The sequence below is a fragment of the Schistocerca gregaria genome, chromosome 2 (assembly GCF_023897955.1).
Source record: "Schistocerca gregaria isolate iqSchGreg1 chromosome 2, iqSchGreg1.2, whole genome shotgun sequence".
In the NCBI taxonomy this organism is placed as follows: domain Eukaryota; kingdom Metazoa; phylum Arthropoda; class Insecta; order Orthoptera; family Acrididae; genus Schistocerca; species Schistocerca gregaria.
The window spans coordinates 923,305,812-923,319,813 of NC_064921.1; the positions used below are offsets into that span (position 1 = coordinate 923,305,812).

A 14,002-nucleotide genomic window follows, 5' to 3' on the forward strand; every position below is an offset into this window, starting at 1 on the left:
GTGAAATAAAAACGACACAGGTGGAAAAAAGTAAATGATCTTTTTAGTTTTTCAAAAGAAATCGCCAAGTTTGCCAATACGTTTACCCCAATGTGAGACAAGATAAAAAGTGTTTGAGGTTGCCTGTCGAACTACGGTCGCACCCGGACTTGCACCTCCTCATCTGAAGAGCAATTCGTCTGTCTTGAAAGTCTTTCTCAAAAATATGTGTGAAATATTATATATATACTTGTACAAGGTACCAAATGAATACTAGCACCATAGGTTATGGAAGGAAGAAGGTTGTTTTCAGTGAGATGGGTGTAGTTTGAATTTCCTCGTTTTCAATAATAATTAATGACTTGCATTAATAATCCTTATGATGAAACAGAAATATCGTCTGATGTTATGTAACAACTGTAATACACAATACATTTGTCTAAATCTATCTCATTTGTAGTTTGAGATATTAACCATTTAGTACTGAAAGAGGAGACAAGTTTTTTAAAAAAATGTTCAACTGTGTGAGAAATCTTATCGGACTTAATTGCTAAGGTCATCAGTCCCTAAGCTCACACACATTACTTAGCCTACATTATCGTAATGTAATAGGTGTAGTGATCGTATGTGTAAATATTAGTTATAAAATTAAGTAAAGACTTGGTGAAGGAAGTTACAGGGACTCAAGCACGCTAGCAGATACACGGAAGAGGAGCAGGACCGCGGAGAGGTAATCGTCCGATCGAGTATGCGAACCGAACCAATCAGTCAGCAGTCTACTGGGGGCGGCATCCGGAGGACATTGCCCGCCCCGCTGGAAAGCAGGGCAGACGGATCCGGAGCCAGCATAAGTCACGTGTACTATACACGAGGGAACCTTCTAGCATCGAAGTATAGAGGTCAGTCACTGGGCTACACACGTCAAGCCGTCAGCAGGAACACGAAATAAATACCCCGGAAAGAGGCAGCTCCCTCTCGAAGTTTGCAGCTTCTTCTTAAGTCTGTTGGAAGTCTGCTCGAAGTCTAACTGGTAGTGCTGGTCAACTTATGGAGTACGCTTGTCATGTTCCGGAAGCCTCGTGACGTTCGCTGGGCGTGCTGATGTACTCCCGACGATACGCATGAAGAAGAAGCGGCAGCTAGGGAGATCGTAGGACAGCATCGAACCTGATAGCAGCGTCTAGTTACCACGACTTACGAAGAAAGAAGAAGATGTCGTCCCTTCGCCACTATATCACAGAAGTCGAGTCTTCGTTCCGAGTGAAGTCATTAAAGTCGAAGTCTCACCTATAGCAACAGAGGGAGACGTATAGTGAATAAGCCGGGTGACTGGTTCGGACGAAGGGATGCGGCCGAACCAGTAAAGTCACCCATGAATTGGGAAGAACTCCAGTTCAATGGACGCCACCCAGAACCGCCGAATCTGAGAACACGGGTTCGCTTCTAGCACGGGGCAACTTTCGACATAGCAGTGGTCGACCAGCCGCCCGGAATTGCAGGCAAGTACACTCGCCAGCACACAGTCTTGCCGCGTAAGCAGCGCTCGCCACGTGCGGCCGTCGTCAGCTGCTGTTTCTGGGGCATTCCTTGCTGTCTACGTTAGCATCTCCCGCCGCCGCCAGCACCGAGGCCACTACGTCGTGTTGCTACGGAAGCACTGAACCAAGCGAGTACAGTAAACCGGTTCAAGTCCGCTGAATGCACTGTTGTCAAGGAAATGTTTGTCAATAAATAACTCTTGGAGTAAGGGATGTTTTATGGTACCTCATCCTCTGAGCCAAGGGAAGAACCCATGTAGCCCAGCTCTCCATGCCTCACAAATAATAAGAATAACAAGAAAGAAATAAAAAGAGACTCTACACTAAGGACAAACACACACACCCAAACTCGAGGGAGGACTCGAACATCCACCGGGATCAGCCGCACAGTCCATGACTGAATGTCTTTCTTCACGACTCAAGAAAAGGAGGAAATCACAAGGGGAGAGAGAAAGATATACAGCACAGAGGAAACAATCTCGGCAACATGTGGGCGGGCATTATTCTGCAACAGAATGATGCCGTCTGTGAACATTTCTAGGCGTTTGGACTTGATAGCGCACTACAGTTTCTAAGTATCCACCTACCACTCGGCGTTAAATCTGGTGCCGCATTCCAGAAACTCAGTAAGCAGCACGACGTTGCAGACAAAGAAGGTCATTATGGTGGTTCTTCCGACTACGCTATGATTTCCACACATTTGGAGCAATGAAACAGACTGTCATGGCCGTCGATTTGCTTTCAACGAGGAGGTGCACGTGTTGGTAAGATCTGGCTGAATAAGCAACCGGAAGCATGTTTCTATAGTGCCTCACAGTGGATAAACCATTTAACAGTTATGGCGATTACTTTCGTAATAATAAACAATTTTGTGGTATTGTGCGTACTGTAAGACCTTCGGCACACATACCATCAGATTATATGACTGGTCGCTCTAGCGAAGTAGGTGAGTGTCAGCAATATGTCTTGTGGTCTTATCGTGGCGTGTTTATCTTCTGCCGTTTGGTCAGACTATAGAAATGCCATTTGCACGCTTAGAGTAGCAGATTGACGGTGACCAACTTTAAACTGAACTTGATTAATTTTCACACACATTTATTAAAATAATGACAGTCATAAACCGTACTTAACTTGATTCTAGATGCTATTTACAATGGACAATCTGAAGTTCCTTTGGTCTTGGTACGTTAATCTTACTCTCACGTATCTGTCTTACTTGACAAAGTGTCTATACATTTCTCTTCGTGGCTATGTACAGGAATATGATAATCTTATTAGGCCCAGACTGAAACTTGACTACAGACTAATGCAGACAAATGCAGACTGACTAATAATAGGTCTACACACTTCGTTATAATACCTCGAGCGTTCAGGTATCACTGTGAGAGTGTCATACGCGAGGAGAAAAGGTTCTACGTTAGCAGCAATCTCATTGGCTGCGTTACATATTGATACGCGGATCGACGGAAGCAGAATTTGGTCCGTCTCTAAGACAGCGCCATCTCATAGTGCGGAGATGCATGAGCGCTACGCCAGCGCTGTTGTGCTCAGCGGGGCGCGCTCAAGTGGGAAAGCTGTGTACGCGCTGACGATGCGGAACTATGTACACAAGTTTACATAATTTTTCTCCATCTGTCTCATTTTCAATTGACTGTCCATTATATGAGCTACTAGAAATAACTAAATCACAATAGACTAGAATTATAATTTCTACAAACAACTACTTTCGCTGTATTAAGATACGAGGAGGTTTCCTGCAGAATTAGCGAGGAAAGCAATATGTGAGGAACCTTGATGACAAAAACGGACACGATGCTAGGACATGTGTTAAGACCTCAAGGAATATATACCACGGTACCCAAAGGCGACTTTACTGACAAAAAAGCTTTGTGGAAGAGATAGGTCATATATCCAATATACAATCGGGATCGTTAGAAGTACGTGCTACACTTCGATGAAGAAGCTGGCACACAAGAGGAATTGTGCAAGACGCATCACACCTGTGAGAAGACTGACTTAAGAAAAAAAAGGATTTTGGACGCATTATTTATGACTTTCTTCAACCACCAGCCTTACTAGAGGCAACTCCGAACCCATTTCCAGGTCAAACGTCCCTAATACCTTTGGACAGGCGATACATCCCGCAAATTTTCAGCCAAACCACATCATGCACAAGCTTGTCAGTGAATGTATTTCACAGCCACGCCTGTACCAAAATATATTTCATTCAAAGTTCGTAGACCACTGGGGCTGAAATAAATTTGCATGAAATTCTTTAGGTTTGTTGACCGCGACGTGTCACAAAATACCAACTTTCCGACCATTTATGCACGTGGTCGTCGTCACTGTGGTAAGACCTGGATGGCCCCTAACATTAAAAATATATTCTTTTATATTCGTTGAAGAGAGTAAAACACACTGTATTCCAGATTTAAGTAAGAGTCTATCGATCTTTCAGGATACTGGGCTGGCTTAAGGTATTCGAGAAGTTATTGCTTATCGTACATTTCAGATATGTGGTGTGTATAACAGAGATCGTGGTTCATCTTATTATATGTCTACACCGACGTTGTTTCTTTGGAAAAGGAATCGTCGTAAAATAAATGAATCAGAGTCTGTTTCCATGTGGGTTAAAGTTTAGAGTAATTAATTGTGCCAAGATTAAAGTTGTTGGTGATGTGACACATTACTATAGAAACTGAAATAAATTACCTGTCCTTTCTTGGACTGTCTTCTCAGGTCTCAGTCTCAACCTCTTTCTAAGCCATTCTTGACTCCGATTGCAACGCCACTTCAGTTTGATGATCAGAATAGCCATTCCTATGGAATACTATTTGTAGGTGTTATAATTCTTCTGTGGGGCTCTCCTTGCCTGAAAGTGATTTAGTTCTATTGAGCAGAGTCTGACGGTAATGGTTTGAGACGTGGAGATCTTCTATGAACACTGTCACACGGGGATCCATTCGTTCTTCTCGTAATTAACACGTCGAGGAATGGTAGTTGGTCCCTTTTCTCAAGTTCGACAATGAATTTTATATTACGATGAACAGAATTTAGGTTGTTGTTGTTGCTGTGGTTTTCAGTCCTGAGACTGGTTTGATGCACCTCTCCATGCTACTCTATCCTGTGCAAGCTCTTTCATCTCCCAGTACCTACTGCAACACACATCGTTCTAAATCTGATTGGTGTACTCATCTCTTGGTCTCCCCCTACGATTTTTACCCTCCACGCTGCCCTCCAATAATAAACTGGTGATCCCTTGATGCCTCAGAACATGTCCTACCAATCGATCCCATCTTCTATTCAAGATGTGCCATAAACTTCTTTTCTCCCCAATCCTATTCAATATCTCCTCATTAGTTATGTGATCTACCCATCTAATCTTAAGCATTCTTCTATAGCACCACATTTCGAAAGCTTCTATTCTCTTCTTGTCCAAACTATTTATCGTCCATGTTTCACTTCCATACATGGCTACACTCCATACAGATACTTTCAGAAATGACTTCCTGACACTTAAATCTGTACTCGATGTTAACAAATTTCTCGTCTTCAGAAAATCTTTCGGTGCCATTGCCAGTCTACATTTTATATCCTCTCTACTTCGACCATCATCAGTTATTTTGCTCCTCAATAAAGCAAAACTCCTTTACTACTTTAAGTGTCTCATTTCCTAATCTAAAACTCTCACCATCTCCCCACTTAATTCGACTACATTCCATTATCCTCGTTTTGCTTTTGTTGATATTCATCTGATATTTTCCTTTCAAGACGTTATCCATTCCGTTTAACTGCTCTTCCAAATCCTTTGCTGTCTGTGACAGAACTACAATGTCATCGGCGAACCTCAAAGTTTTTATTTCTTCTCCATGTATTTTAATACCTACTCCGAATTTTTCTTTTGTTTCCTTCACTGCTTACTCAATATACAGATTGAATAACATCGTGTAGAGGCTACAACCCTATCTCACTCCCTTCCCAACCACTGCTGCCCTTTCATGCCCCTCTATTCTTATAAATGCCGTCTGGTTTCCGTACACATTGTAAATAGCTTTTCGCTCCCTGTATTTTACCCCTGCCACGTTCAGAATTTGAAAGAGATTATTCCAGTCAACATTGTCAAAAGCTTTCTCTAAGTCTACAAATGCTAGAAACGTAGGTTTGCCTTTTGTTAATCTAGCTTCCAAGATAAGTCGTACGGTCAGTATTGCCTCACGTGTTCCAACATTTCTACGGAACCCGAACTGATCTTCCGCGAGGTCGGCTTCTACTAGTTTTTCCATTCGTCTGTAAGGAATTCGTGTTAGTATTTTGCAGCTATGGCATATTAAACTGATAGTTCGGTAATTTTCACACCTGTCAACACCTGCTTTCTTTGGGATTGGAATTATTATATTCTTCTTGAAGTCTGAGGGTATTTCGCCTGTGTCATACATCTTGCTCACCAGATGGTAGAGTTTTGTCAGGACTGGCTCTCCCAAGACAGCCAGTAGTTCTAATGGAATGTATCTACTCCCGGGGCCTTGTTTCGACTCAGGTCTTTCAGTGCTTTGTCAAACTCTTCACGCAGTATCGTATGTCCCATTTCATCTTCATCTACATCCTCTTCCATTTCCATAATATTGTCCTCAAGTACATCGCCCTTGTATAGACTCTCTATATACTCCTTCCACCTTTCTGCTTTCCCTTCTTTGCTTAGAACTGGGTTTCCATCTGAGCTCTTGATGTTCATACAAGTGGTTCTCTTATCTCCAAAGGCCTCTTTAATTTACCTGTAGGCAGTATCTATCTTACCCCTCGTGAGATAAGCCTCTACATCCTTACATTTGTCCTCTAGCCATCCCTACTTAGCCATTATTCACTTCCTTTCGATCTCATTTTTGAGACGTTTGTATGCGTTTTTGCCTGCTTCATTTATTCCATTTTTAAATTTTCTCCTTTCATCAATTAAATTCAATATTTGGTCTGTTACCCAAGGATTTCTACTAGCCATCGTCTTTTTACCTACTTGAGCCTCTGCTGCCTTCACTACTTCATCCCTCAAAGCTACCCATTCTTCTTCTACTATATTTCTTTCCCCCCTTCCTGTCAATCGTTCCCTTATTTTCTCCATGAAACTCTCTACAACTTCTGGTTTAGTCAGTTTATCTAGGTCCCGTCTCCTTAAATTCCCACCTTTTTGCAGTTTCTTCAGTTTTAATCTACAGTTCATAACCAATAGATTGTGCTCAGAGTCCACATCTGCCCCTGGAAATGTCTTACAATTTAAAACCTGGTTCCTGTATGTCTGTCTTACCATTATATAATCTATCTGAAGCCTGTCAGTATGTCCAGGCTTATTCCAAGTATACAACCTTCTTTTATGATTTTTGAACCAAGTGTTAGCTATGATTAAGTTGTGCTGTGTGCAAAATTCTACCAGGCGGCTTCCTCTTTCATTTCTTACTCCCAATCCATATTCACCTACTACGTTTCCTTCTCTCCCTTTTCTTACTACCGAATTCCAGTCACCCATGACTATTAAATTTTCATCTCCCTTCACTATCTGAATAATTTCTTTTATTTCATCATACATATCTTCAATTTCTTCGTCATCTGCAAAGGTAGTTGGCATATGAACTTGTACTACTGTAGTAGGCGTGGGCTTCGTGTCTATCTTGGCCACAATAATGCGTTCACTATGCTGTTTGTAGTAGATTCCAATTTTTTTATTCATTATTAAACCTACTCCTGAATTACCTCTATTTGACTTTGTATTTATAACCCTGTATTCGCCTGACCAAAAGTCTTGTTCCTCCTGCCACCGGACTTTACTAATTTCCACTATATCTAACTTTAACCTATCCATTTCCCTTTTTAAATTTTCTACCTACTTGCCCGATTAAGGGATCTGACATTCCACGTTCCGATCCGTAGAACGCCAGTTTTATTTCGCCTCATAACGACGTCCTCTTGAGTAGTCCCCGCCTGGCGATCCGAATGGGGGACTATTTTACCTCCGGAATATTTTACCCAAGAGGACGCCATCATCATTTAACCATACAGTAGAGCTGCATGCTCTCGGGAAACATTACGGCTGTAGTTTCCCCTTGCTTTCAATCGTACGCAGTACCAGCACAGCAAGGCCGTTTTGGTTAGTGTTACAAGGTCAGATCAGTCAATCATCCAGACTGTTGCCCCTGCAACTACTGAAAAGGCTGCTGCCCCTCTTCAGGAACCACACGTTTGTCTGGCCTCTCAACAGATACCCCTCCGTTGTGGTTGCACCTAAGGTACGGCTATCTGTATCGCTGAGGCACGCAAGCCTCCCCACCAACGGCAAGGTCCATGATTCATGGGGGGGGGGGGGGGGAGTGGTATATGTTCTATTATCTCTGGAAACTGTTTCACACCTTGTGGCCACACCACAAATGGCTCTTCTACATAACGACAGAAGTATATTCGTTCCAGCTTCGCAGATTCTAGAGCCTTTCCTTCCAAGTGTTCTATGCACAGTTTCGCCATAGCAGCCGATAGTTGCACGTAAAATGAAAACAACAACTCGGCAGAACACTTGGAAGCACATTTTTAATCAACCGTGCTCAGCATACCTCAAACATCATTTCACTCCCGTGTGGGAGTCGTGTCACATGGGTCTTAAAATTAACAACCAGTGCAATATATTCATTAGCAAGTACACATGGCGTTCGGACATTCCCGTTACAAACTTCTAGGACTTATAGAGGGAAGTAAGTACAAAATAGTTTGAATAGGACAACATGTCTGGAAACGTCGTTCAGCGCTGCAATATAGCGTCAAATTTATAGCCGCAGGAGCCTGTAAATGAATGTTTACAGGGGTATACATTAATAAAACCGACAAACTGCACCAAGGTATTCCTGACTCGGAATGGATGGAGAAAGGTCCTACGAACAGGCGTTCATTTATGTATCGGTGCCGTGGTAGACGGCGCGTTCGAATGAAAGTTCTCTGACAACGTGCCATGTGTTTCCTGAGTGTTGTAGGCAATGTGGTTGACGTAGCGTGCTGTAAACAGAAAAAAGGTCCGATATACATATCGGGAAGAAGCCGAGGTGATGTTTGTGTATTGCCTCCCTGATTTGAAGCGATCGAGAGGCAGCACGGCTATACCAGTACGATTACCGTCACCAACTCCAGCCACTACAAACAAAATTGCAATGATGCATGTCCGGATACATGTTCATAGGCCTTGTTTCATCAATTTCCGATCAGGAATCTGCCCAGGAGATTGTCGGTTTTATTAATGTGCGCCCTGTATATAGGGTGATTACGTGATGATGTTAAAAGCTTTCTTCGATGATCGAGAAAGGAAAATGTATCAGTTTCATGTAAAGGTCCCTGTACCGGAAACGAACGAATCACTGATACCTCTGACAGTGATACATGTACTAATACTGTTATTGCTCAGATTGTAGGATAGGCAACTTTGACAGGTGGTAGCATGGACCAAAAGAAAGAAAAATGTCTAGAAAACATGGACTCTGAAACGCGTACCTTAAGAGTAATGAACACTTGTTCAATAAAGAAGGTGTGTGTCACAGTAACGAAGATGAAGACATGCCCATAACTCCCCAGGTATGAATTTCAGAGCCGATGTTTACTGGACATATTTCCTTTGTTTGGTCCATACTGCCAGCTCTGAAAGTTGCCTACTGTACAATCTCAATAACAGTACTGTTTTCACTCTCAGAGGTATGACACTATTTCCGGAACAAAAAAATAATAAAAAATAATAGTAAATGAATAAATAAAATAAAAAATGGGCCTGAGGACTATGCGACTTAACATCTGAGGTCATCAGTCCCCTAGAACTTAGAACTACCTAAACCTAACTAAGATAGCGACACCACACACAGCCATGCCCGGGGCAGAATTCGAACCTGCGACCCTGGCAGTCGCGCGGTTCTGGCCTTTCCGGTACAGAATCACTTGACTCAGACTGATACATTTAACGTCCACCACCACCCTGTATAGACCGCATGTTTACAGGCACCGGCGCCTATAACTTTGACCCTCTGTAGCGTCGCTGGATGTTTCCGGACATTGGTTCCTATTCGAAACGTTATTCCGTCTATAAGTCCTAACGAGAATTTCCGAACACAGAATTTCCGAACACCTTGTACGTAAAGTGACGGAGTTGTATGACAACTTCAGTTTTGAAATAAGACGGATCTGGATACTTCCTTACAAATCGCGTTATTCCTACCTCTGCCAAAGAAACTACCCCGATTGCAATTTTTTCTCAGTGTCCTCGGGCATGTTCACAAAATCCAAGAAGACTGAATTCTCTTATTTTGGGTAGTCAGAAACAGTCATAAAGGCTTTTAAGTTTTTTGTACTGTTCGTTGTTGTGAGAAATAGTTGTTAATAAAAAGTCAGACGCATTGCGCGGATTCTGCGTTAATTACCACTAAAATTAGCCAGTCAGGCTATCGGGTGTGCAAATTCAAGATGCCCACTTTCGGCCAAGCACTCATTGGCCATCTTCAAGTAGTATAACTGCCAGTCGGCTGTTCGTACGTCCTTTATGTACTCTAGCTACCTGCTGAGACATCACTGGCCCCGACGGCATCGCCATGTATGGGCACACGTTGACCCGGCGTTCGATGTACCTCTTCAGGCGCGCGTTCGCTGGGTACCACACTGTGTTGAGCTGCAGACCACCGTATCTATTTAGCTTGTAGTCGGTGATTTTTATTTCAATGATTTCTTTAATTAAAAAATCCCAGAAGCCGTTAACGCTAGTCCCGACGTTTTCTAAAGCGTGTTTACATTTCTCGGGTTCGTGTAGGCGATGAAACCTCTTACTCCCCTTCCTGCGTTGTTAACAGTGCGTACTCGGCGTCCGACTTAAAACTGGCTAGACTCGCAAGGGATCTTGTAGGCCTCATGTGTTATGAGACCTGCTGCATCCTTAACTGGTCTCAGTAATCGACAAAATTTTCACGGAGGCCGGAACGTCGACTTAATATTGTGTTTTTTCATTAGGCCTCTTATCAAGCCCGACACGGAGCTAGAGAACCGCAAAAAAGAAAGTTTCTTTTCCCCTCTCCTCATCCGTGGTTTTATTATGATTCTTGCTTAAGATAAATTCGTTTATTTTCGGAACGCTATGCCCGTTGCTCCTGAAGACCTTGCGTAGGTTGCTCTGCTCAAGTGGCAGGTCATCAGCGTCTGGTATCTTTCTTGCCCGATGCACCAATGTTTATAAAACAGTGATATTCAGTGCCGGGTAAGGATTTCGTGCTAGAACAGATGGGTGTGGGTGGGATTTCTTTAGATTCTGTGGCCGTCTTCATTTCGTTTGCGGTAGACAAGGACGTCGGAGAATGGCAATGCATTTTCTCTTTCTGCCGTCATGGTGAACTGCATGTTACTGTTAATGATCTTGAGGTGTTCCCAGGACTCGTCAAGTTCCTCACGCCCTAGTAGCCCAATATTCCCCTTCTTATGTAAGTTATGTATTATATGTATAAAAAATGTACAGCCCATTAGAGTATCTTGTAAAAATGTGAAGTCAACAGGTCCAGTACTTTTCGAGTTTTTTGGTAAGAACGTTAAACAATGTTTTGTCAGTGAAAATCCGATTTTAGTTGCAACGCGTTCTTACTAGTTCAAACTAGATTATGCTCAATACCTCTGTAACCACTAGTAAGTAATGGTCAAAAACGAATCTCAATAAAAACTGATTTTAAATAGGAAAATAGTGTTTTACAGATTGACGAACACACAAAAAGGAAATCAATACATTGTGATGGCAAAATAAGCATACGACCAATTAGTGGACGAAGTTCAAGAAGCACAATTACCTGAAAAGATAGAGAAACAGGGTAGGGGATTTAATCGATTCAAGGTTATTAATGTTTGTAGGACGCGATAGTCAGTGACCAAAAACAAGGCTGTAAAGTATTGGTCATATGTATAAGAAATAGTTATGTTTATCTTTAATTAAGATTCAAGCTGCTTTCGTTAAACATATATTACTAATTGCATTATTTTCAATATATGATCATTTTTATTTCAATTTTTAAAATTAATACTGCTGACATGGCTCTGTCATGCTGCTTAAAAATTATCATTTACTGTATGATTGTATTGAATTAGACAACACAAGTCTGTTATTAATCTGAATCTACATTTAATTGCTTTTGATTGAAATGTATCCCCGAAACAAATTTCTCCATTTAAAGCTACTTTCATTTAATGTCCAAAGTTAAAAGACTTTTTTTAAAAATAATTCAAACAAGTATGGCATTAAATTATAGTTATATTTAGGAAATTCTGGATGTAACAAAGAGATTCAGTAAAAAGTAGTCTTAGTTACAGAAAACGCAGTCCAACTAGGAACCGGTTTTGAATGCAATATATCATATATATGCTAAAGTCATGGGATAACGATATTCACACGTAAAAATGGCCATAGTACCATGTACACTAGATATGAAAATGCAGTGCATTGTCAGAGCTATCATTTGCACTCAGGTGATTCATGTGGAAAAATGACAGACGCGAGTATGGCCGCACGACGGGAATTAACAGACTTTGAACGCGGAATGGTAGTTCGAGCTAGCCGCTTGGGACAGTATTGTGAATTCAGTATTTCGCCATCCACAGTGTCAAGAGTGTACTGAGATTACTAAATTTCAGGAATTATCTCTCACTATGGACAACGCAATGACCGACGGCCCTCACTTAACGACCGAGGACAATGGCATTTTCGTAGTTTTCGGTGCTAACAGAAAAGCAACACTGCGTGAAATAACCGCAGAAATCAATGTCGGACGTACGACGAACGTATCCGTTAGGACAGTATGGCGAAATTTGGTATTATTGGACTGTGGCAGAAGACGACCGATACAATTGACATTGCTAATTGCACGAAAAAGCCTTCATTGCCTCTCCTGGGCGAGACGACAGGGAAACCATGACCTTGTCAGATGAGTCCCACTTTCAGTTGGTGAGGGACGATGGCAGGTTTCGAGTGTGTTGCAGATCTCTTGAAACCATCGACCCAAGTTGTTAATAAGATGCTTTCCAAGGTGGTGGTGGCTCCATAATCGCATGGGCTGTTTTTGTATGGAATGGACTCCGTCCTCTAGTCCAACTGAACCGATCATTCAGTAGAAATGGATATGAAGAATACTTGGAGACCACTTCCAGCCCTTCATGTGCTTCATGTTCCCAAACAACGATGACATTTTTATGGCTTGCAATGCGCTATAAGACCGGTCCACAATTGTTCGCTATTGGTTTTAAGAACATTCTGCACAGTTCAAGCTAATGATATGGCCACCCAGATTGGTGGACACGAATTCCGTCGATCATTTGTGAGTTAAAATCAAGAGATCAGTTCGTATACAAAATCCAGCAACGTCAACACTTTCACGATTACGGACTGCTATAGAGATGGTAGGGGACTTCCAACGACTTGTTGAATCGATGTCACGTTGAGCTGGTGCACAACGCCGGCCAAAAAGGCGTCCGACAGCTTATTAGAAGGCATCGCATGATTTTTGTCACCTCAGTGTAACAATGAATATTACAGGACATACTTTTATTAAAGTACTAAGACTTCCCAGAATCTTTTACAAACAGGAATGTGTATAAAGAATTACTAGATCGCAAGCGAATACGAACGTAGTTATTACATATTCTTAACTTCACGTCTCTATCTAGTGCACCAGTGTGAAATATATCTCCTGACTTGCATCTTAAAATTTCTTCCTATAATCGGTAGAAGCCTTTTACGACTAATATCTCATTCATTGACATGTCACCCTCTGCCTACAAAGTGGGTGTCAAGGACATTAACAACAAAGTCGAGTGGAATCCGATCCAAATAGTACGTACCAAGGAGCAGGCGACGCCTCCACTTCCATGAGCGTGAAAGGTAGAAACACTAGATGGGCATAAAACATGAGCTACATAGCACATGCACACTAAAGAAAACAGGGCGGGCAGGTAATTTTCCATCCCACCTTTTGGACAGAGGGTTAATTACAACAAATTATACGAAGAGTGACATGTTAGTGACAACGTACATGCAAGTAAAAACAATAAAATCCCACAGGACGTCTCCGGAGTTCTTCATTTGCTGACTAGTATCGAGTTTCGTTCTCGCAGCGAGTTTAAATGGAAGACATGTCATTTTGACATTACTTCTCAGTAACTTGCTAGTGAACTGGCCTTTCCCCTTCCATTGTGAACTGAATCGTCATTCACATAGCTAAGATCTATTGATGTAATCCCTTATGTCAGTCGCACGTCTTATTGTAAATAATTTAGTGGAGTTGGAAGGCAAGATACACAGAGTGAAGAGTGAACTTCAGACTCCCAACTCACTTCACCTCTCTTCCTTAGGCACATGAAATGACCCACAGAAAAAGAAATGTTGAAGTCAAAATGAATGAAGATCTAGATATAACAGATAGCTCAAAACAATATCCAATATGATCTCAGGATAT

The 14,002-nt window shown here is 41.9% G+C and overlaps 1 protein-coding gene across 1 annotated transcript in view; it reads right to left on the reverse strand.

Moving 5' to 3' along the window:
• Window positions 1–14,002, reverse strand: part of LOC126336054 (glutamate receptor 1-like) — an 88,899-nt gene that overhangs the window by 48,301 nt on the left and 26,596 nt on the right. The gene's annotated exons all lie outside the window — the stretch shown is intronic.